Source organism: Dasypus novemcinctus, chromosome 17 (genome assembly GCF_030445035.2).
Source record: "Dasypus novemcinctus isolate mDasNov1 chromosome 17, mDasNov1.1.hap2, whole genome shotgun sequence".
In the NCBI taxonomy this organism is placed as follows: domain Eukaryota; kingdom Metazoa; phylum Chordata; class Mammalia; order Cingulata; family Dasypodidae; genus Dasypus; species Dasypus novemcinctus.
In genome coordinates this window covers 66,315,271-66,337,649 of record NC_080689.1, presented here as the reverse complement: position 1 = coordinate 66,337,649, position 22,379 = coordinate 66,315,271, and the positions used below count along the sequence as shown (strand labels likewise).

The 22,379-nt window shown below is 41.6% G+C and overlaps 1 long non-coding RNA gene and 1 other non-coding gene across 2 annotated transcripts; one reads left to right on the top strand and one right to left on the bottom strand.

The window, feature by feature from the left end:
• Window positions 1-3,445: 3,445 nt before the first annotated feature.
• On the top strand, window positions 3,446-3,578 carry LOC111765844 (U11 spliceosomal RNA). Its single transcript, XR_002798068.1, has one exon. It is a non-coding gene; the product is annotated as a U11 spliceosomal RNA (small nuclear RNA).
• A 13,536-nt stretch (window positions 3,579-17,114) lies between these two features.
• LOC111765840 (uncharacterized) lies at window positions 17,115-18,271 on the bottom strand. Its single transcript, XR_002798064.2, has 3 exons — window positions 18,183-18,271; window positions 17,859-17,956; window positions 17,115-17,776 (listed from the first exon to the last, which is right to left on the bottom strand). It is a non-coding gene; the product is annotated as an uncharacterized lncRNA (long non-coding RNA).
• Between the last annotated feature and the right edge of the window lie 4,108 nt (window positions 18,272-22,379).

Below are 22,379 nucleotides of genomic sequence, written 5' to 3'. Positions count from 1 at the left end.
GGGTGGGGCTAAAAAGAGACATAAAAGCAGTTTTTATCCTTGCAATTTCTTGGCCATCCAGCACACGGTGCTCATCAGCAAACCTCTCCAGACCGAAACCTCTGCTGTTCAGTCTGGTTTCTGGTCTGGTCAGAACAGAGTTTCAAAGCAGGTTTTGCTGTCCAAGTTCATAGAAGAGAAATTTCTCTGAGTCACCCTCCCTTTTCCCTTGTAACAGCTGGCAGGGAGGAAGATGTCTGTTCCCCTCAGTTGGCTGCAGAGAGCCAGGGTTTTATTCAGGCTTGATGTCTTGAGGGTGGGGGGTGGGAGCCCTTTCCAGCTACTTACAGGGGTTTAGTAACTCACATTTGTTGTTTTGGATTCTTTGTCTCTCTGCCCTCACCTTCCTGGGGGTTGTGCGGTAGGGTCTTGGTCTGCTGAACCCCAAAGCAGTTCCCGAAGACAGCTTTTGGTCCTTTCTCCCTTGTTTTTGTGAGAGAATTGAGCCTTGCCTGCCTATGCTGATGCCATCTTCCTGGAACTTTCTGGAGTAATATATTTTAAGTATTAAAAGGAATTAATATTGGGCCCACAATTTTATATCCAGCCAAGCTGTCATTTAAACATAAAAAAGAAAATATTTTCAGGCAACAAAACCTCAAAATATTTGCCATAAAGAAAGCCACATTATAGGTGGGGCAAGATGGCGTCCAAATGAGAGCACCCTCCTCATCTCTCCTGCAAGAAACCATGTGAGTGGGGACAGAATCCCACCTGAGTGAACCGTTTTAGGAACCTACAAAGCAGGAGGTATCTGGACATTGATCTGGAGAGAAAGCGACAAAAGGAGTGCTTGCTCAAGGTAAAACTGCGGGTTTCTGACACTGGAGCCTGAAGCTGTGGGATGGCTAAACCCTTCCCCTAGGGCTGATAGCTGCAGCATTCCCTGAACACCTCCAGTCACACAGCGGCTTTCCTGAGCCCTGTGTTCCCCAAACACGCAATCCCCAAACCCATTTTCCCTGAACCTCGTGTTCTCCAAACCCTGTGTTCCCCGTAACCCACATTCCCCAAACCCGTGTACCGAGTCTGCATTCTCCCAAGCCCATGTTCCCCAAACCCAGCACTCCCTGAACTCTGGCATTCCCCTAGCCCTCCAGGCTCAGACAAACTCGGAGAGTGGGAGGATTCTAGTGAGGGGGCAGAGGGGCCCAGGGAATGCAGGTTCAATTGTCTGGTCCCCCTTCTTTTCAAACTTGGAGGAGCATGCCAGCTGGCTTTGGGGAGAGGCTGGGAAGAGAGGAGAGGTGAATCTGCTGAGAGAGCCCGATTTACCTAAATGCCCTGGGATACGGAAACTTGATCTGGGAGAATGTGTAGTCACACAATTGGCTAGTCCTCATAGCACACCTAAGGGTGGGGGACAGTAGGATGTGCTTTGTAGGTTTCCAATAGCATATTCAGGGATCCTGGCAAGGTGTGGGTGCTCTTTCTCAGAGAGTAAGAGTCATTCTTTTCTGTGGCTAGTTGGTTCATCAGGGTCCCATTTGAATCTCCAAGGGGAGGCCTCACACAGCCTTCCTGATGCCCTGTGAGAGAGGGAAATGAGGAAGGGAGAAAGAGGGAAAGATAGACTCCTAAGCAGTTTATTCCATAGCAAAGAGGATTCCTTGCTTGAGGCCTTGTCTGGTCTTTTTTGTTGGTTTGTTTTCTTGTCTTTCCTTCCTCTTTATACCCCCATGTCCTCCCCCCCTTTTTTTTTCTTGTTTGCTTTTTTCCCCTCTTTTTCTCTTTTTTTTTTCCTTCTTTTTTCTTTTTTTTCCTATTAGGTGCTGCAGGCAGTGTTTCTTATTTGCTGTGCTTTCTCATCCTCAATTTTCTCTTTTCTGTGTGTACTGATTTTGGCTACCAATGCTATCCCCTTTCCTTTACATCTTTATATTTTCCATCATCTATTGTTTCTCTTACATTCCACCTCTCTTTGTTTAGCCCCCAATTTTTCTGACCCTTTATTTCTAACACCTCTATTCTGTTTGCTATCTTTTAGTCACTCTTTATGTTACTGTCCTTTCTTTTCTCTTTCCCTCTCTCCTGACCACAATGGCCTTCTAATTCATACTATATTCTTTCCCATATTCAGTTTACCATCTCATTGTAGTTACTCCATTTTTTTACTGTTATAACTCTACACAGCTTACATGAGTTTAATATACATTCTCCTAGATCTCACATGGTTCTTCTGCTAACATTTACTATCAATACTACTATTATACTTTTTCTTTTCTTACCTCTTTTGCTTTCCATGGCCCTAATATTTTCCTTCAAGGGAACTTAGACAACAACAAGAAAATAGAATAAGAAGAACACAATGTCAAAGAGAAGACTTAACATGCACACAAAAACAATACCTAAATAAACCCTGAGACTAGAGGGAGAAGTCAATCAACTATATAAACCCATCAAGATAAAATGATGACCAGAGAGCAACAAAAAATTACAAACCATACTAATAATCAGGAAAACATGGCCCAATCCAATGAACAAACTAAAAACCAGGCAGAGGAGTGGAACATCAAAATAATCAAAGGTTTCAAAACATATATCTTGGACCAATTTAACGAAGTGAAGGAAGAGATTAAGGATATTAAGAAACACTTGGAGAACATACAGAAGAAATTGTAAACATACACAAAAAGATAACAGATATGATAGTGATGAACAGCACAATCCAAGAAATCAAAAATACACTCTCAGTAAATAACAGCAGATTTGAAGAGGCAGAGGAAAGAATTAGTGATGTGGAAGACAGTACCTCTGAAATCAAACAGATAGTAGAATTGATTGATAAAAATATAAAAAAAACTGAGCAGGGACTCAGGGACCTGAATGACAACACGAAATGCACAAGCATATACATTATAGGCATCCCAGAAGGAGAAGAGAAGGGAAAGGGGACAGAAGGGGTGTTGGAGGAAATAATGGCTAAAAACTTCCCAAACCTATTGAGGGAGATGGATGTACATGTCTAGGAAGCAAAACACACCCCAAATGGCATAAATCCCAACAGGCCTATCCCAAGACATATACTTGTCAGATTACCCAGTGCTCAAGACAGAGAAAATACTGAAAGCAGCAAGAGAAAAGAGAACCATCACATACAAGGGAGGCTCCATAAGATTAAGTGCTGATTTCTCACCTGAAATCATGGAGGCAAGAAGGCAGTGGTATGACATAGTCATTACTAAAAGGAAAAAATTTCCAACCAAGAATACTCTATCCAGCAAAGCTGGCATTCAAAAAACAATGGAGAGTTCAAAATATTCACAGATAAACAGAAACTAAAAGAGTATGCCAATAAGAAACCTGCCTTTCAAGAAATACTACAGGGAGTTCAGCAAGAGGAAAGAAAAAACAGGAGATACAGAATTGGAGGACAGTGTAAGAACAGCTAAAAAGACAAAAAGAAAAAAAGGGCTTCTGTCGTGAGTGGCACACATAGGGTGCCTCGTTTGCTCTTCATGCGGAATCGACATCAAGAGATTTCGGAAGCATAGTTTTTGCTGCTTGGGCAGCTGGTGATCATTGGTCCCAGTGCCCTTGCTGGGTGTACCAAAGAAAGAACTCTATTTTTTTTTATCACTGATAGCATGCACTTCTGTTGAGTCTGAACATTGGATGTTAGTTGAGATGTACTTGATTAGTGGATGGTGCATGGTGGAATCTAGCGATTAGACAAAAGGTCTTAGTGATATTGGGATGATTGCTTCGAAATAAAAACAATACAGATATCCCAATAAAAATAAATAAATAAATAAATAAATAAAAGACAGAAAGAGAAAAAAAAACCCAACATACAACAAATGCAAATCCAAAGAAAATATGGCTGATGTAAGTAATTCCTTGAGGGTAAAAACGCTGAATGTCAATGGATTAAAGTCACCTGTCAAGAGATACAGACTGGAAGACTGTATAAGGAAATAAGACCCATCTATATGCTGTCTACAAGAAACACATCTTAGACCCAGGGATTCAAGAAGGCCAAAACTGAATGGCTGGAAAACAATCTTACAGGCAAACAATAACTAAGAAAGGGCAGGAGTAGCTATATTAATATTGGACAAAATAGATTTTAAATGCAAAACTATTGTGAGATATGAAGATGGACACTACATATTAGTGAAAGGGATAATCTTTCCAGAAGAAAGAACAATCATAAAAATTTATACGTCTAACCTGGGCGCCTCCAAATATGCGAGGCAAACACTGGAAAGACTAAGTGAAGGAATAGATGCCTCTACAATTATAGTGGGGGACTTTAACACACCACTATCACCATTGGACATAACATCTCAACAGAGAATCTAAAAAGAAACAAAGACTTTGAACAATATATTATAGGAGCTGGACCTAATAGAGATATAGAGAACATTACACCCAAATACAGCAGGATATACATTCTTTTCAAGTGCACGTGGATCATTCTCCAAGACAGACGACATGCTAGGCCACAGAGAATGTCTCAAAGAATTCAGAAAGATTGAAATCATACAAAATAATTTCTCTGACCAAGTGGAATGAAGCTGGAAATCTTCAAGGGCCAGAGACCCAGATTTGGCACCAAGATAAGGAAGTTAAACAACACATTCTTAGACAAACAGTGGGTCAAGGGTGGAATCTAAGCCCCCTCTTGACATAGATGTGGAATGGACACAACCAAGCCCAGGTCCACAGGAAGGAGGAATCCAGTAAGGATTAGAGTGGACTTAATGATATTCTATTCATGAACTATTGTGGTTAATAATCGAGAAAATGTGGCATTGGTATGGAAAAAGTGGCCATGGTGGCTGCTGGGTGCGGGGAATGGAAGGAAGAGATGAGATGTGGAGGCATTTTCGGGACGTGGAGATTTCCTGAGTGGTGCTGCAGGGACAATTGCCAGACATTGTATGTCCTCCCATGGCCCACTGGATGGAACATGGGAGAGTGTGGGCTGTGGTGTGGACCACAGGCCACAGGGTGCAGCGATGCCCAGAGATGTACTCACCAGATGCAATGGATGTGTCATGACGATGGGGGAGAGTGTTACTGTGGGGGGAGTGGTGGGGTGGGGGCGGTGGGGGTGAATGGGGACTTCATATTTTTTTAATGTAATATTTTTTAAAAAATGAATAAATAAAATTAAATTAAAAAAAAACAGTGGGTCAAGGAAGAAATCTCAAAAGAAATCAGTAACCACCTTGAAACAAATGAAAATGATAATACAATATATCAAAACTTATGGAATGCAGCAAAAGCTGTACTGAGAAGGAAATTCATAGCCATAAATTCATACATCAAAAAAGAAGAAAGTGTTAAAATTGAAGATCTAACTGCACACTTGGAGAAATTAGTAAAAAAATAACAACAAACTAACCCCAAAGGGAGAAGAAAGAAAGAAATAACAAAGATCAGAGCAGAACTAAATGAAATAGAAAATAAGAAAGTGCTTGAAAAAATAAAACAAAGAGCTGATTCTTTGAGAAGATCAATAAAATTGACAAACCCTTAGCTAGACGAACAAATAAAAAAAGAGAGAAGATGCAAATACACAAAATAAGAAATGAGAAAGGAGATATCATCACTGACTCTACAGAAATAAAGCTATCATAAGAGGATACTTTGATGCCAACAAGAAGGACAATTTAGATGAAATGGAAATGGACAAATTCCTAGAAACACATAAGCAACCTACATTGATGAAAGAAGAAACTGACGATCTCAACAAGCCAATCACAGGGAAACGGACTTGGCCCAGTGGTTAGGGAGTCCCTCTACCACATGGGAGGTCCGCAGGTCAAATCCCGGGCCTCCTTGACCCGCGTGGAGCTGGCCCAAGTGCAGTGCTGATGCGTGCAAGGAGTGCCGTGCCACGCAGGGATGTCCCCCGTGTAGGGGAGCCCCATGCACAAGGAGTGAGCCCGATAAGGAGAGCCACACAGTGTGAAGGAAAGTTCAGCCTGCCTAAGAATGGCACTGCACACACGGAGAACTGACACAGCAAGATGACGCAACAAAAAGAAACACAGATTCCCATGCCGCTGACAACAACAGAAGCGGACAAAGAAAAACACACAGCAAATAGACACGGAGAACAGACAACTGGGGCAGGGGCGGGGGGGGGAGGAGAGAAAAATAAATAAGCAAATAAAACTTAAAAACAACAACAACAAGAAGCCAATCACAATTAAAGAGATAGAATCAGTCATTAAAAACCTCCCAACTGAGAAGAGCCCTGGGCCAGACAGATTCATAGGTGAATTCTACCAAACATTCCAAAAAGAACTAACACCAATCTTGCTTAAACTCTTCCAAAAAATCAAAATAGAAGGGACATTGCCTAACTCATTCTATGATGCCAATATTACCCTAATACCAAAGCCCAACAAAGACACTACAAGAAAGGAAAATTACAGACCAATCTCTCTAATGAACCTAGATGCAAAAATCCTCAACAAAATAATTGCTAATCATATTCAACAACACATTCAATTAATTATACACCATCACCAAGTGAGTTTCATTCCTGGTATGCAAGGATGGTTCAACTTAAGAAAATCAATTAATGCAATGCTCCACACAAACAGATCAAAGGAAAAAAATCACATGATCATTATCCATAGATGCAGAAAAAGCATTTGACAAAATACAGCATCCTTTCTTGATAAAAACACTGCAATAATAGGAATAGAAGGAAACTTTTAGAACATGATAAAGGGTATATATGAAAAATCCACAGCTAACATCATTTACAATGGTGAAATCCTAAAATCTTTCCCTCTAATATCAGGAACAAGACAAGGATGCCCACTATCACCCCTTCTATTTAATATTGTGTTAGAAGTACTTGCTTAAGCACTGAGGTAAGAACAAGATGTAAAAGATATTCAAATTGGAAAGGAAGAAGTCAAAATTTCACTATTTGCAGATGACACAATCCTATACATAGAAATCCCTGAGAACTCTACCACAAAACTTCTAGAATTTATAAATGAGTTCAGCAACGTCACCAGTTATAAGATCAATGACGATGCACAAAAAACCAATTGCTTTTCTGTACACCAATAATAAACAAACTGAGGAAGAAATCAAGAAACAAATACCACTTATAATAGTAAATTAAAAAATCAAATACCTACGAATAAATTTAACTAAGGATGTAAAAGACCAATACACAGAAAACTATACAACACTGTTCAAGGAAATCAAAGAAGACTTAAATAAATGGAAAAATAGGGAAGCAGATTTGGCCCAATGGATAGGGCATCTGCCTACCACATGGGAGGTTCAAGGTTCAAACCTAGGGCCTCCTGACCTGTGTGATGAGCTGGCCCACACGCAGTGCTGATGCACACAAGGAGTACCATGCCACGCAGGGGTGTCCCCTGCGTAGGGGAGCCCAATGCACAAGGAGTACGTCCCATAAGGAGAGTTGCCCAGTGCAAAGAAAGCACAGCCTGCCCAGGAGTGGCGCCACACACATGGAGAGCGGACGCAGCAAGATGACACAACGAAGAAAGAGACACACAACCACCACACCAGGGAGCCACGAGTGTCTATAACTGAAAGCAGGAGAATTGCATCCAGCATCTATATGGAATCTAAGTTCCCTCTTGATATAGATGTGGAGTGGACACAACCATTCCAGTGTCCACAGGATGGAGGAATAGAGTATGGATTAGAGTGGATTTACTGATATTCTATTCATGAACTATTGTGATTAGTAATCGAAGAAAATGTGGCATTGGTGTGGAGAAAGTGGCCATGGTGGCTGCTGGGGGTAGGGAGTAGGGGAAAGAGATGTGATGTGGGGGCATTTTCGGGACTTGGAGTTGTCCTGGGTGGTGCTGCAGGGACAGTTACCGGACATTGTATGTCCTACTATGGCTCACCGGGTGGTCTGTGGGAGAGTGTGGGCTATGGTGTGGAATGTTGACCATGAGGTGCAGCGGCGCTCAGAGATATATTCATCAAGTGCAATGAATGTCTTATGATGATGGAGGAGGTTGTTGTTATGGGGGAAGGAGTGGGGTGAGGGGGGGTGGGGGGTATATGGAGACCTCATATTTTTTGAATGTAACATTAAAAAAATAAAGACAAAAAAATTAATACATGAAAAAAAAAGAAAAAAGAGACAGATTCTGGGGGCCGCTGACAAGAACACAGGCGGACAGAGAAGAACACACAGAGAATGGACACAGAAAGCAGACAAAGGGGGGGGGAAGGGTAGAGAAATAAATCAATCTTTTTTTTTAAAAAAGGAAGAATATTCCTTTTTCATGGATAGGAAGACTAAATATCATTAAGATGTCTATCCTACCCAAACCGATCTACAGATTCAATGCAATCCCAATAAAAATCAACACAGCATTCTTTAATGAACTAGAAAAACTAGCTATGAAATTTATTTGGAAAGGAAAGAGGGCCCAAATAGCCAAAGACATATTGAAAAAGACAAATGAAATTGGAGGAATCACACTATCTAACTTCAAAACATACTACAAAGCCACAGCTGTGAAAATGGCATGGTATTGGCACAAGGACAGACACACTGACCAATGGAACTGAATTGAGAATTCTGATATACATCCTCACGTATACAGTTATCTGATATTCGACAAGGCCACCAAGCCCACTCAATTAGGAGAGAATGGCCTCTTCAACAAATGGTGCTTGGAGAACTGGATATCCATATGCAAAAGAATGAAAGAGGATTACCATCTCACACCTTATATAAAAATCAACTCAAGATGGATCAAAGACCTAATTATAAGAACCAAGACCATAAAGACCTTGGAAAACAATATAGGGAAGCATCTCTAGGACCTTGTAATAGGAAATGGCTCATGTACTTCACATCCAAAGCACGAGCAGCAAAAGAACAAATAGATAAATGAGACCTCCTCAAAATTAAAGCCTTTTGCACCTCAAAGGAGTTTGTCAAGAAAGTGAAGAGAGCCTATCCAATGGGAGAAAATATTCGATAACCATATATCTGATAGGAGACTAACATCCTGCATATATAAAGAACTCCTATATCTTGAAAATAAAAAGACAAACAACCCATTTTTAAAATGAGCAAGAGATTTGAACGGATGCTTCTCCAGTGAGGAAATACAAATTGCTAAAAAGCACATGAAAAGATGCTCGAAATCACTAGCTATTAGGGAAATGCAAATCAAAACTATAATGATGGACTCAGATATGATCTTTGTCTACAAGCCTCTCCTGTTACTTTTAACAGATCTGTAGTTGGTGCTGGGGTTTAGTGTATACCCAGGGGATCTGAATCTCTGGACTGACCATGTGATAGCCAGGCCCTGAGCCTCAATAGACTTGCAACTCCTACACTCTGGTTTATTGGACTTACCCCACTCAGCTAACATGGAGGTGAAGAAGGTCAACCACCACACCATGGAGCCAAGAGTGCCTACAACTGAAAGCAGGAGAATTGCATCCAGCATCCATGTGGAATCTAAGCCCCCTCTTGATATAGATGTGGAGTGGACACAACCATTCTAAGGTTCACAGGATGGAGGAATAGAGTATGGATTAGAGTGGACTCACTGATATTCTATTCATGAACTATTGTGATTAGTAATCGAAGAAAATGTGGCATTGGTGTGGAGGAAGTAGCCATGGTGGCTGCTGGGGGTGGGGAGTGGGAGGAAAAGATGTGATGTGGGGGCATTTTCAGGACTTGGACTTGTCCTGGGTGGTGCTGCAGGGACAGTTACTGGACATTGTATGTCCTCCCATGGCCCACTGGGTGGACTGTGGAAGAGTGTGGGCTATGATGTGGACCATTGACCATGAGGTACAGTGGTGCTCAGAGATGTATTCACCAAATGCAATGAATGTCTCATGATGATGGAGGAGGTTGTTGTTATGGGGGGAGGAGTGGAGTGAGGGGGGTAAGGGGTATATGGGGACCTCATATTTTTTTAATGTAACATTAAAAAAATAAAGACAAAAAAAAAAAACTACAATGAGATACCATCTTACTCCCTTAAGACTGGCGGCTACCAAAAAAACAGAAGACTACAAGTGTTGGAGAGGATGTGGAGGAATGGGAACACTCATCCACTGCTGATGGGAATGCAGAAGGATCCAGCCATTCTGGAGGACAGTTTGACTGTTTCTCAAAAAACTAGCTATAGATTTGCCATATGACCCAGCAATTCCACTGCTGGGTATATACCCAGAAGAACTGAAAACAAGGACACAAACCAATATATGCACACCAATGTTCATAGCAGCATTATTCACTGTTGCCAAAAGTTGGAATCAACCCAAATGCTCATCAACAGATGAATGGATAAACAAAATGTGCTATATACATACAATGGAATACTACTCAGTTATAAGAAGGAATACAGTACAAACACACATGTTAGCATGAATGAATCTTGAGGACCTTATGTTGAGTGAAGCAAGCCAGGCATTGAAGGACAAATATTACATGACCTCTCTGATATGAAACAAGCAAACCAAGCTGTCTCAGGGATTGAATGATAGGCTTACAGGAAATTCGGGGGGAGAGGAAGGTTGTGAGCTGATGCTTACATGGTTGAAATCTATGATAAAGTGGAGGTAAGTATTTGTACAGGGAAGGGATAAGACGGGGGCATAGGGATACTTTTGGGTGGGGCTTTGCAGGCTTGAGGGGGGATAGGATTGGGAGAATGGGTCAGATGGCCCAAGGAATTGGAGGGAGGGTTGGGGGGAACAGTTGAACATGGGAGATTGTTGGGTATGTGGTCAAAACTATAATGTTGAGGGAAACAGATGTGGCTCAACAGACAGCATGTCTGTCTACCATATAGAAGGTCCAAGGGTTTGATACCCAGGGCCTTCTGGTTCATGTGGTGAGCTGGCCCATGCACAGCACTGCAGTGTGCAAGGAATGCCAGCCCACACAAGGATGCCCCTACGTAAGGGTGCACCCCACACGAGGAGTGGCCCCGGCACAAGGAGAGCCACCCCATGCAAAACCAGAGTCCACCCAGTAGTGGTGCCACACTCATGGAGAGCTGACACAGCAAGATGATACAACAAAGAGATACAGATTGAGACACAAATCCCCAGTGCCACCTGATGAGAATACAAGTGGATACACAGAAGGACATGCAGTGAATGGAAACAGAGAGCAGACAATGGGGGGAGGAGGGGAAGGGGAAATAAGTCTTTAAGAAAAAAAAAAAAACTATAATGTTGAGAAAACTCTTCAGAAAATATAATAAAGAAGGATTACCTGTTTAATGTGCTTAAGAGGGAGCATCTGGCACAGGGGCAGGTTTCTAGGGATTGTGTGAGTGCTCATCTTTCATAGTGTGTTATATCATTGCATGCAGACCCATACAATGCGTGGGAAGATGTACCCACATTCTGTGGAGCCTGATGTTCTCCAACAGATGGAATTGTGTCTCTCGAGATAATTGGTGGCTCCCAGTGGGGGAGGACATTCTAGTATGTCAAGCCCTCAGCATTGTTTCAAGTATCTGTGAATCTGGACCTTCAAGCTATGAAGCTTGGTTGTCACTGTGGGCCCTGAGGAGAGGGGGAGAGAGGAATAGAATAGATGGAAGCAGGGTAACTGAGGGGGCAATGGAAGTGTTCCACGAGATTGTGCAATGACGGACATAGGACACTTTAAATTTCACCAAAAATGTGTAAGAGTCTATAGCCTAAAATGTAAACCACAATGTAACTAAAGATTTACAAAATTGTACAGTCTAAAATATAAGCCATAATGTAAACCAAACCGGAACCATGGTTGGTAGCTATGTTTCAATATCTGTACATCAGCTGCAGCAAATATGAACATGTAAAGATCATTGCTGGGGAGGAGGGAAAAGGGCTTGATGTAGAATATATGGGAATCCCCTATATTGTATATATGACTTTACTGTGATCTAAAACTTTTTTGAAGACAAAAGTAAAAATTGTAAAAAAAAAAAAAGTATGTAGATACTGAGGAAGAAATGAAAGAATTTGCCTTGCCACTGTACATACAGGGCAACACCTATTACAGTGATAAAGGCAAAAAGTAAAAACAAAGTTTTATGATATTTTCCATTTTTAATACCCCAATTTATTTTTACTTTTAGTTTTTCTAAATTAGTATGTATTCTATTTCTAATCTTTAAACCTATCATCATTATTTCATTTTCCTACTAATTGAATTTGGCAATATAATAGGCTTCATTTTTTAAGAAGTTTTGGACCACAGAGGGGTTCAACTATGGCAGGGGAGGAATGCTGATGTGGGGTGTTATTGATGGGGGACACATGGTTGGGAGGGAGTTATCCATGGCATGTATATAGGGTATATAAAAATGTTCAGATATACGTTGGGTATTTTCATAATAGTTACAGTTGCAAATGACAACTGAGGGAGTGCTGAGTTCCAAGCCAGGGGAGCTCTGTCACATTTCCCAAAGGACCAGCAACAATCCCCCAAATGCAAGGGCAAAGACCAGTGAAGAAGGATGGTCCAATGCTGAGCACTCGATACTGATGACTATGCTTATGAGCCTGTGTCCCTGAAATTTGAACTAGGCCTAGAGCTGCAGGGTGCCTAAGAGTTACCTCCTGAGAGCCTCCATGTTGCTCAAATGTGACCACTCTAAGCCAAACCCAGCATGTAAATGCATTACCTTCCCCCCAGCATGGAACATGACTCCCAGGTTGAGCCTCCCTGTCACCAAGGGATTATTACCAATCACTAACAGGTGATTCAACTTAGAAAAAGACCTTGGATAAATGGGGGGAAAAGAAAAGACAAATGAATTTATATGGCTAAGAGTCTTCAAAAAAGAGTCAGGAGGTTATTAGAAGGGTCATACTTACACATGCCTCAGCAGGATCCCAGAGACAGCCAAAGTAGATGCAACACCAGATACTAGTGCTCCTGAGGGCTACAGAGGGAGACACACAGGTTCTTCGGTCATGGCAGATGGTTCTGGAGTTCAATGCCTTGTCAGTGGGCCCTACTTTGTAATTTGTGTTCCTGAGTGTGATGGAGTTGGACTCAGATGTGACCTTTCTAACATATGTCTCTACTGTCACTTTTACTGAACCTGGTGCTGGGTTGGTGTATACTCAGGAATCTCTGGCCTGGCCATGTGCCAGCTGGTCCCTGATCTTCAGCAGGGTTGCAACTCCTAGTATTCCAGCTCGTTGGACTTACCTAGGTCAGCTAACAAGAAGGTGAAGATGGTCAGCCACCACACCAGGGAACCAAGAGTGCCTATAAATCCAAGCAGGAGAATCTCATCTATCAACCAAGTGGGATGTAAGCCCCCTCTCAATATAGAGGTAGAATGGACATTACTATCCCAGGATCCACAGGATGGAGGATTAGAATGGACTTACTGGTATTCTACTATAGAATTATCGTGACTAGTAATGGAAGAAACTGCAGTATTGACGTGGATAAAATGGCCATGGTAGTTGCTGTGGGCAGGGAAAGGGAAGAAGAAATGTGATGTGGGGGCGTTTTTGGGACTTGGAGTTGTCCTAAATGATACTGCAGGGACAGATACTGGACATAACATATCCTGCCATAACCCACTGAAAGTATTGGGGGAGACTGTAAACTACAATGTAAACTATAATTGATGCAGTACAGCAGTGCTCCAACATGTAATGACCAAATGCAATGAATGTGCCATAATGATGAAAGAAGTTGTTGATGTGGGAGGAGTGTGTGGGTGGGGTGTGGGATATATGGAAACCGCTTATATTTTTTAATGTAACATTTTGTGTGATCTATGTATCTTAAAAAAAAAAAGATAAATGATTTACAAAAAAAAAAGGTAGCTGCACTGAAAAACATCAACTGATGGTTGAGTGTCTCCTTCCCATGTACAAGGCCCCAGGTTCAATCCCTGGTACCTCCTTAAAAAAAAAAATCTATGGAGTCATTTCAAATGTTTTAACGTAATACATAAAGCAGTCTTTAAAAAATTAACAATTGTTAAAATCTATGTGAAGGGATATGGTAATGCTCATTGTACTTTCCTAGAAGTTGTGAAAGTTTTCATAATAAAAAATATTTCCCCAAAAATATTTTTGGGGAAATATTCAAATAGAAATAGAAACAAATCCAGGACAGTTTGTAAGAAATAAATAAAGTAAGCATGATTAAATATGTTGGTAACATTTTCCTTTGTCTAAATAACAGCAAGAACAATAACTAACTTAAGACCATGAAAAGAAAAAGAGAAAGTATTCCACAACAACCCCAAATTAAAATTCTAGACAATATTAAATTGATGGTGGTACTGGGGGTTGGTAAAAATTTGTGAAATCCCCAAATATTTGGAAATTAAACAACACACTTCCATATAATTTATGGATCAACGAAGAAAGCGCAAGGAAAATTAGAAAATATTTTGAATTGAATGAAAAAGAAAATAAAACAGCAAAATTTATGGGATGCAGTTAGTGTTTAAAGGGAAATTTATAGCTTTGAATATGTAAGTTAGAAAGGAAGAATGATCTCTTATCAATAATCTAAGCTTCCATTTTAAGAAATTAGAAAAAGAAGAGCCAATTAAATTCAAAGAAAGCAGAAATAAGAAAATAATAAAGGTAAGAATGGAAATCAGTGAAACAGAAAACAAAAACAAAAGAGAAAAACTGATAAAACACTAGCTAGACAAGAGATAATGAAAAAACATAAATTATAAAATCACTAGTGACCCACAAAAATGAAAAGAACTATAAGGGAATATTAGAAATTCAATACCTTGGATGAAATGGATAAATTCCTAAAAAGACAAAGATAACCAAAACTGACCCAAGAAGAAATAGGAAATCTGAGTAGACTTACAGCAAGTAAAGTAACTGAATTTCTATTTAAAGTTTTCCTATGAGGAGAAGCCAATCCCATATAACTTCACTGGTGAAGTCTATCAAATATTTAAGAAGACATAATACCAATTTTTCACAAAGTGTTTCAGAAAATAGAGGTAGAACATACTTCCCACCTCATTCTATGAAACCTGTACATTACCCTAATACCAAAGCAAATCAAGATATCACAAGAAAAGAATATTATAGAATAATATCCCCAATGAACATAGATGCAAATCAAATCTAGCAGCCTATAAATAGGATTATACACCATAACCAAGTGATATTTAGCTCAGAAATGCAAGGTTTTGGAAGCAGATTTGGCTCAATGGATAGAGCGTCCACCTACCACATGGGAGGTCCAGGGTTCAAAACCAGAGCCTCCTGACCCATGTGGTGAGCTGGCTCACATGCAGTCCTGATGTGCACAAGGAGTGCCGTGCCACACAAGGGTGCCCCCTGCATACGAGAGCCCCACGCGCAAAGAGTGTGCCCCATAAGGAGAGCCGCCCAGCACGAAAAAAGTGCAGCCTACCCAGGAGTGGTGCCACACACAGAGAGCTGACGCAGCAAGATGACACAACAACAACAAAAAGCGACACTCTTTCCTGGTGCCGCATGACAAGAACGCAAGCGGACACAGAAGAACACACAGCCAATGGACACAAGAGAGCAGATGAGGGGGAGGGGAGAGAAAGAAATAAAATAAATCTTAAAAAAAAAATGCAAGGTTTTATATTTTTAACTAATTAAAAAATTTGAAGACATTGTTTGTTCCAAAACAAAGTTAGAACATGTTAAAACATATCACCATTCAGAGGGGAAAATACCACCTCTGCTATCCAAGTCCCCACTGTGTGGCAGGAACATCAGAACAGATCTCCCCCCAGCTAGAATAACTGAATATATACTCACTTAGAGGAAACCCAAATGAAATCTAGGAAAAACATTAGAATAGATATTTCACCTGAGAAGACATTAAATGGTTAATAAGCGCATGAAAAAATGCTCAACATCATTAGTCATTAGGGAAATGCAAATTAAAACTATAACGAGATACTATCATATACCCACTAAAACAGCTATAATCAAGACAGACAAAATAAGTATTGGTAAGGATAAAGAAAAAATGGATCCCTCATACATTGCTGGTGGGAATATAAAATACACAAGCACTTAGGAGAACAGCAGTTTCTTTAAGAAATGGAAAATAAACATCCTTTGACTCAACAATTCTACTCCTAGGTACCTGCCCAAGAGAGAAGCAAATATATATCCACACAAAGACTTATACATGAATATTTATAGCAGTGTTATTCTTAATAGCCCAAACCAGGAAACAATCCAAAGGTCCACCAACAGATTAATGGATAAACAAAATGTAGCATATTCACACAATGAAACACTACCCAGCAATAAAAGGGAACAGACTGCTGATACACATTACACACGGATGAAACTCAAAAACATACTAAGTGAAAGCCAGGCACAAAAGACTACATATTGTATGGGAAGTGATTGTGACTCAGGTAACTGAGCTCCCATTTACCATATGGAGGACCCGCCATTGATCCCAGGATCTCCTGGTAAAAAAAGAAAAAAGGTGACCCAGACCTGCGCAGTGCGGAGAGGCACAACCCCTTCCCCCAAAAGACAATGACATAACCAGATAGAAAAAAAAAAGACTCTCTCTCTATATAAATATATTCTCTATATTTATAAGCAGAGAAGCGCTTGCCTGGGGTGGGATCTGGGGGTGAATATTGACTGTAACCTAGTACAACGGAACTTTTTGGGGTGATAGATATGTTCTAAATCTGGATTGTTGTTATAGTCGCACAACTCTATAAGTTTACTAAAAATAATTTGAACTGTATACTGACAGTGGGTGAATTTCATGATACATATGTTAAGCTTCAATAAAGTTGTTGAAAACAAAAACAGGAGCAGAGGCTCAGGGCCCAGAGGACTGGGATATTTTAGGGGTATTTGATTATTCCAGTTAGGGGAAAATACACTGGGCTGTTCCTGCCCCACAATGGAGACTTGGGCAGCGGAGATGGTATATATTCTCCTTTGGATGATAATGCTCTAATGTGTTCTACCTTTGTTTTGGAACAATGTCATAAAATTTTCAAATTAGTTAAAAATATAAAAAATGTTAAATTACACATTAAAATCTGGATTTATGGCTTTTTTTTTAATAGGAAAATTAGGCAATCCAGATCTCCCCTGTCACCTTTCACTGTCTCGTTCACAGCCTGCTTCACTTCCCTGCAGCGTCTGCCTGGCTCCGGTAAGTCTAAATGTTTGTGACTCTGACTTTAGACAGGTTAGTGTTAGGTTCAGAGGAAGCTGAAGAAGGGAGGCGCTTTAGAAATCAGATGGGGAGTCAGAAACAGACAACAGCAGCAAAGGGAGCAGGGAGAGAGTTTTATAACTTGTCCTGGGGCTAGACTACAAGGGGTTAGTGTGTGATGCTAGCTTTGCAGTTTTAAGGTCAGGGTGAGATAACTCATATCACCTCTACCTTCCCATTCGCATTCCTAGGAGGAGGGCTGCTACTTCCCTATCCATGGGAATGTCTAGGGACCGAACTGGGCAGAGATGCGGCTCTGGTTGCGAATCAATTAGGAATGTGCACCTGCAGGAAGAGGGGGGAGGCAGGAGTGAAGAAGGGTGGCAGGACGGGAGCCCTGCGCCTGACAGTCACTCTTGCTTTCTGTAGCCTTGCCTGCATCCTGAGGCCCTGAGCGGGTCCCTTTGAATGGCTGTGGCATCTTCCTCCCCAGCAGGGATTATGGCCATCTCCTGTTTCCAGAGGTTCAAGGTGGGGACAGGGGTCACTTCTGAAGCCTGAATATGGGGGTGGATCACTTCCCAGCCTTTTGGCTCAGATCTAGTGTAGAACACATGGGGGTGGGGAAGTTACTCACATCCAGACTTTCCCGCTTCCCACTCTTCCGGGTCCTGTCCATTACCTGCTGGAGCTCCAGGACCACGTCCCTCTCTGGAAAAAGACCGTTAGCCTCTTGGTGGCCTCAGTGGTGCCGGGGCCCTGGGAAAGCTGTTCCTGTGTCTGAGACATAAACACAGCCCTGTTTAATAATTCCTTCCAGCACAGGTAAAAGATTGACAGACTCGCCCCAAGTCTTGTAATGAATTCCAAATCCACAGAAAAACCTGAAAAGAAGATGGCAGACGCCCCAGCATCCCAAGGTCAAGCCCCTCCATTTCCATCCCCTTCGGGGAACCATCCAGAGCTGCTGGCCCTCTCTCCCTTCCCTCAAGAAAACGAGACCTACAGCGCCTCTTCGCTCCACGGAGTCCTGGGCGCCCACAACCCTTGACTCGGGTCAGAATCCTGCGGTCGCTCTTTCCGCTCTCCCTCGTCCCTCCAGAAAGAACGACGGCGGCAGTGACCGCTCCCTTTCCAAACACTTCCCCTTGCTGCACCCCACCCCCACCCAAGAGCACCACACCCTGTCAGGGCGTCGTCTTCCACAGTCTGGACTGGTCAGCCTGGAAGAACAGCTCTTCGTGCCGCTTCAGCAAAACCCCCGACCCCCGCCGGGCTTCTCAGGGGTCGGCGCTGTAAAGGGAGGCGTCCCCTCGCGCGCTTCCGGCCGCCCTCCCGCCCTGCTCCCGATTTCCTGTGGGTAACTGCTTCAGCCAGGATACACCCATACCCTTACCAAAACAGAGCTGCCCAGACTGGTCTGAATCATATTTTTATAAAAGAAACATTTTCCTAATCTCAAACGGTTTTCACATAGCCTTGAGGAGAAGACCCCGAATCCTCCGAGGGGCCCCCGAGGCCCCGGAAGTGCGGCTGCCGCCTTCTCCTTCCTGCTCACCCCGCATGCCTTCTCACTCCCGGACCTCCCCCGAGGTGATTTTCTCAGGGAATCCTTCCCAGACCTCCCGACCGAGAGGGAGGCCCTGTGGCAAAGCTCCCACAATCCTGTGCTCTCCCTTCACGGCCGAGGACTGAAGGCTGCGGTTCAAATGTGTGTGGTTTTGTATTTACCACCTGCGACCCCTGCCCCCCCCCCAAGACGGGTCCTCCCCTCTCCCGCAGCACGAGAGGCTGCCTGTGTCCCGTGTTTGTTGAATCAATAAATCAACGGAAGGAAACCATTTACAAAGATTTCTTACCCCCATATCCCTAAGGGTTTAAAATATGCAGAGCGGCTTAGGTTCTTATTGTTTTCAACCTTTTTATTTTAAAACGGGAGTGTTGCGTGTAGCTTTGCAATGTGTCTAACCCAAAGGTCCAAGGTCGAAGGGTTCTTTCTAAAAAGAGTGGTCAGTCACCAAAGGTGAAGCCCAGCAACGCAAAGAAGTACTGACGCTTTGAGACCAGTTTGTCCCCCACCCCAGGTGTCAGAGGTCTGGTGGCCAATTGTCAGTGAGGCGACCCCCATCTTGGGCCAGCAGAGGAGTGTTTTCCTAAGCTCAGGGCCCGGGGTGGGGAGCCCCACCCTGAGATGAGCCTGCAGTACTCACTGCCTTTCCCTGAGCAGACTTTCCTTCTTCATCTCTGGTAAGGGTATTTTTAAAAAAGATTTGTTTCATGTATTTCTTTCTCTCCACATCCCACCCTGTGTTGTTTTAGGCTTGCTGTCTGCTCTCTTCTTTTTTTCAGGAAGAACCAAAGGAACCAGGGATCTCCCATGTGGTAGGCAGGCACCCAACTGCTTGAGCCATATCTGCTTGCCCCTGGTAATGGCTATTTAGGCTCCACCCTTAGCATTTTGCATTTTAAATCAGGCAGAAATAAACATCCTTCTGTAAAGTTGTTTGAACACTTGTGTCAGCATTCCCATAGGGTAAATTCCTACAAATGGAATTGTGAAAGGGATGACTTATTTTAAAGTGTTGATGCATATGGCTAAATTGATCTCAGAAAAGTTTGTACCAGTTTATACTTCCACCAAAGTATCATTTTACCTCCATACTACACATGCCCATTGTATTAATACAAATTTTAAATTAGTAGTGAGATTAAGCATTTTTTTCATGTTTAATTATCCTTTGTATTTCCTCTCCGAATTGTTTATTCAAATCCTTTGAGCAGTTGAGTAAGCAACCCCAAATATAAAGTTAAAATAACCTTTTATGTTTTATTCTGGTGTTTTAGTGGGGCTTTAATTTTTGAATTGTTGTTCTGACATATTTTTATGAGTTGGGACTCTAGCTTTTATTTAATATTTATTACTATTATTTAGGAAAGCAAATTTGTCATTTTCCTGCATGTTTGAAATACCATCTTTATCATAGATTAAATTCTTATGCATAAGTAAGTTTATTTCTGGACTTTCTGCTGTGCTCCTGTTAACTCTTTTGATCTATTCCTGATTCTACACCATATTATTTTAATTATCACAGCTTATTAACACAGACTTGGTGTCCAAGATGCACTAAAAAACTTTTGATTAGCTCTCTAAATCTACTTTTCTGAGTATACTTAGAATCAATTGTCAAATTATTTTAATTTTTAAATATATTTTTTATTTATTTTTAAAATATACATAGATCACACAAAATGTTGCATTAAAAAATATAGGCAGTACCCATATGCCCCCTCCCCACACCCCCCACTTTTCCAACATCCACAATTTCTTTCATTAATGTGGAACATTCATTGCATTTGATGAATACATTTTAGAGCACTGCTACACAGCATGGTTTATAGTTTACATTGTAATTTACACGCTCTCCAGTCCATTCAGGGGGTTATAGCAGGACATATAATGTCCTGCATCTGTCCCTGCAATATCATTCAGGACAACTCCAAGTCCTGAAAACGCCCCCACATCGCACCTCTTTTTCCCTCTCCCTGCCCTCAGCAACTCCAGTGACCACTGTCTCCACATCAATGATATAATTTCTTCCATTGCTAGAGTCACAATAATTCTACAGTAGAATACCAGTAAGTCCACTCTAATCCGTATTTTATTCCTCCATCCTGAGGACTCTGGGATGGTGATGTCCACTCCACCTCTAATTTGAGAGGGGGCTTTGATCCCACATGGCTGATGGATGGGGACTCTCCTCCCTGCAGAAGGTAGACTCAATTGTCAAATTATTTTAAAACCCATTCATATTTTTATTTATTTTACTTTCAAATTCCTTAAACAATTTTATTTTAGGCATATATTTTATTGATAGCATTGATAACATATATGTATTTCATTTTGTTTTATAATTATATCTGAATGTATTTTCTTTTAATTGGTGAATTTCTCCCATTCACAATTATTGTTATGCAGATAGATTTAGTCTTGTTATCTTGTATAGTTTCAGATTTTTTTTTTTTTTTTTTAAGGTTCCAGGGCTGGGGATTGAACCCAGGACCTCATATATGGAAAGCTGGTGCTCAACCACTGAGCTATACTGGTTCCTTCAGATTGTTGTTCTTGTTGTTTTTTAAGATTTATTTATTTATTTATTCACACACACACCTTGTTGTTTTTGTGCTTGCTGTCTGCTCCATGTTTGTGTTCTTCTGTGTCTGCTTGTCTTCCCTTTAGGCAGCACTGGGAACTGATCCTGGGACCTTCCAGAGTGTAAGAGAGGTGCTCAATCTCTTGCACCACCTCAGCTTCCTGGTCTGTTGTATCCCTTATTGTCTCTCCTCTGTGTCTCTTTTTGTTGCATCATCTTGCTGCGCCAGCTCTCCGCATGGGCCAGCTCACCACGCGTGCCAACTTGCATTCACCAGGAGGCCCTGGGAGCTGAACCCTGTACCTCCTATATGGTAGAAGGGAGCCCAATCACTTGAGCCACATCTGCTTCCCCAGACTGTTTTTTAATTCTCCCCTGTTTTCTATCATTTGCTTTCTGGTTTGTGTTTCCTTTATGCCTCTCCCCACTCCCAACAATTTGAAAAATGTATACTTTTTAAAAATTAATCTTTATCTTTCAATTTAAAAATAATATGCTTAAGCCTATATAACTCCAAGATCGCCCCTCTTAGAAACCAAGAGAACGACAGATGAAAAATAAGTAGAGATATTGAAAACCTAAATAATACAATTAATCAATTTGCTTGATTAGATATATTAGAACTCCACAAAATATTCACATTCTTTTGAGTACAGGAGGAACATTTGAATCGACCATGTGAAAGGCCATAAGAGGAACTGTAATAAATTTCATGGATCAGTATCATACATAACATGTTATCTGACTATAATGCACGAAAATTAGAAATCAATAACAAAAATAGGGCTTAAAAGCATTTGCCTCCTGCAGTTTTGCTGACTCTGCCATCCCCTCAGTGCTCATCTGCCCCTCCTTCCTGGATTGCTGGGTGGCTCCAGGATCTTGATATTCTCACTACACAGAGCAAGTCAGCCCGCTCCAGCCTTTCCTCTATGCTCCTGGACTGATTTTCCTCACCAGAACCCATCCAGGTGCCAGGCAGAAACTGAGGAGTCATCCTCTCTATTATCAGGATCCACCCTCTTGAGAAGCTTTTATTGGCAACTTCACAT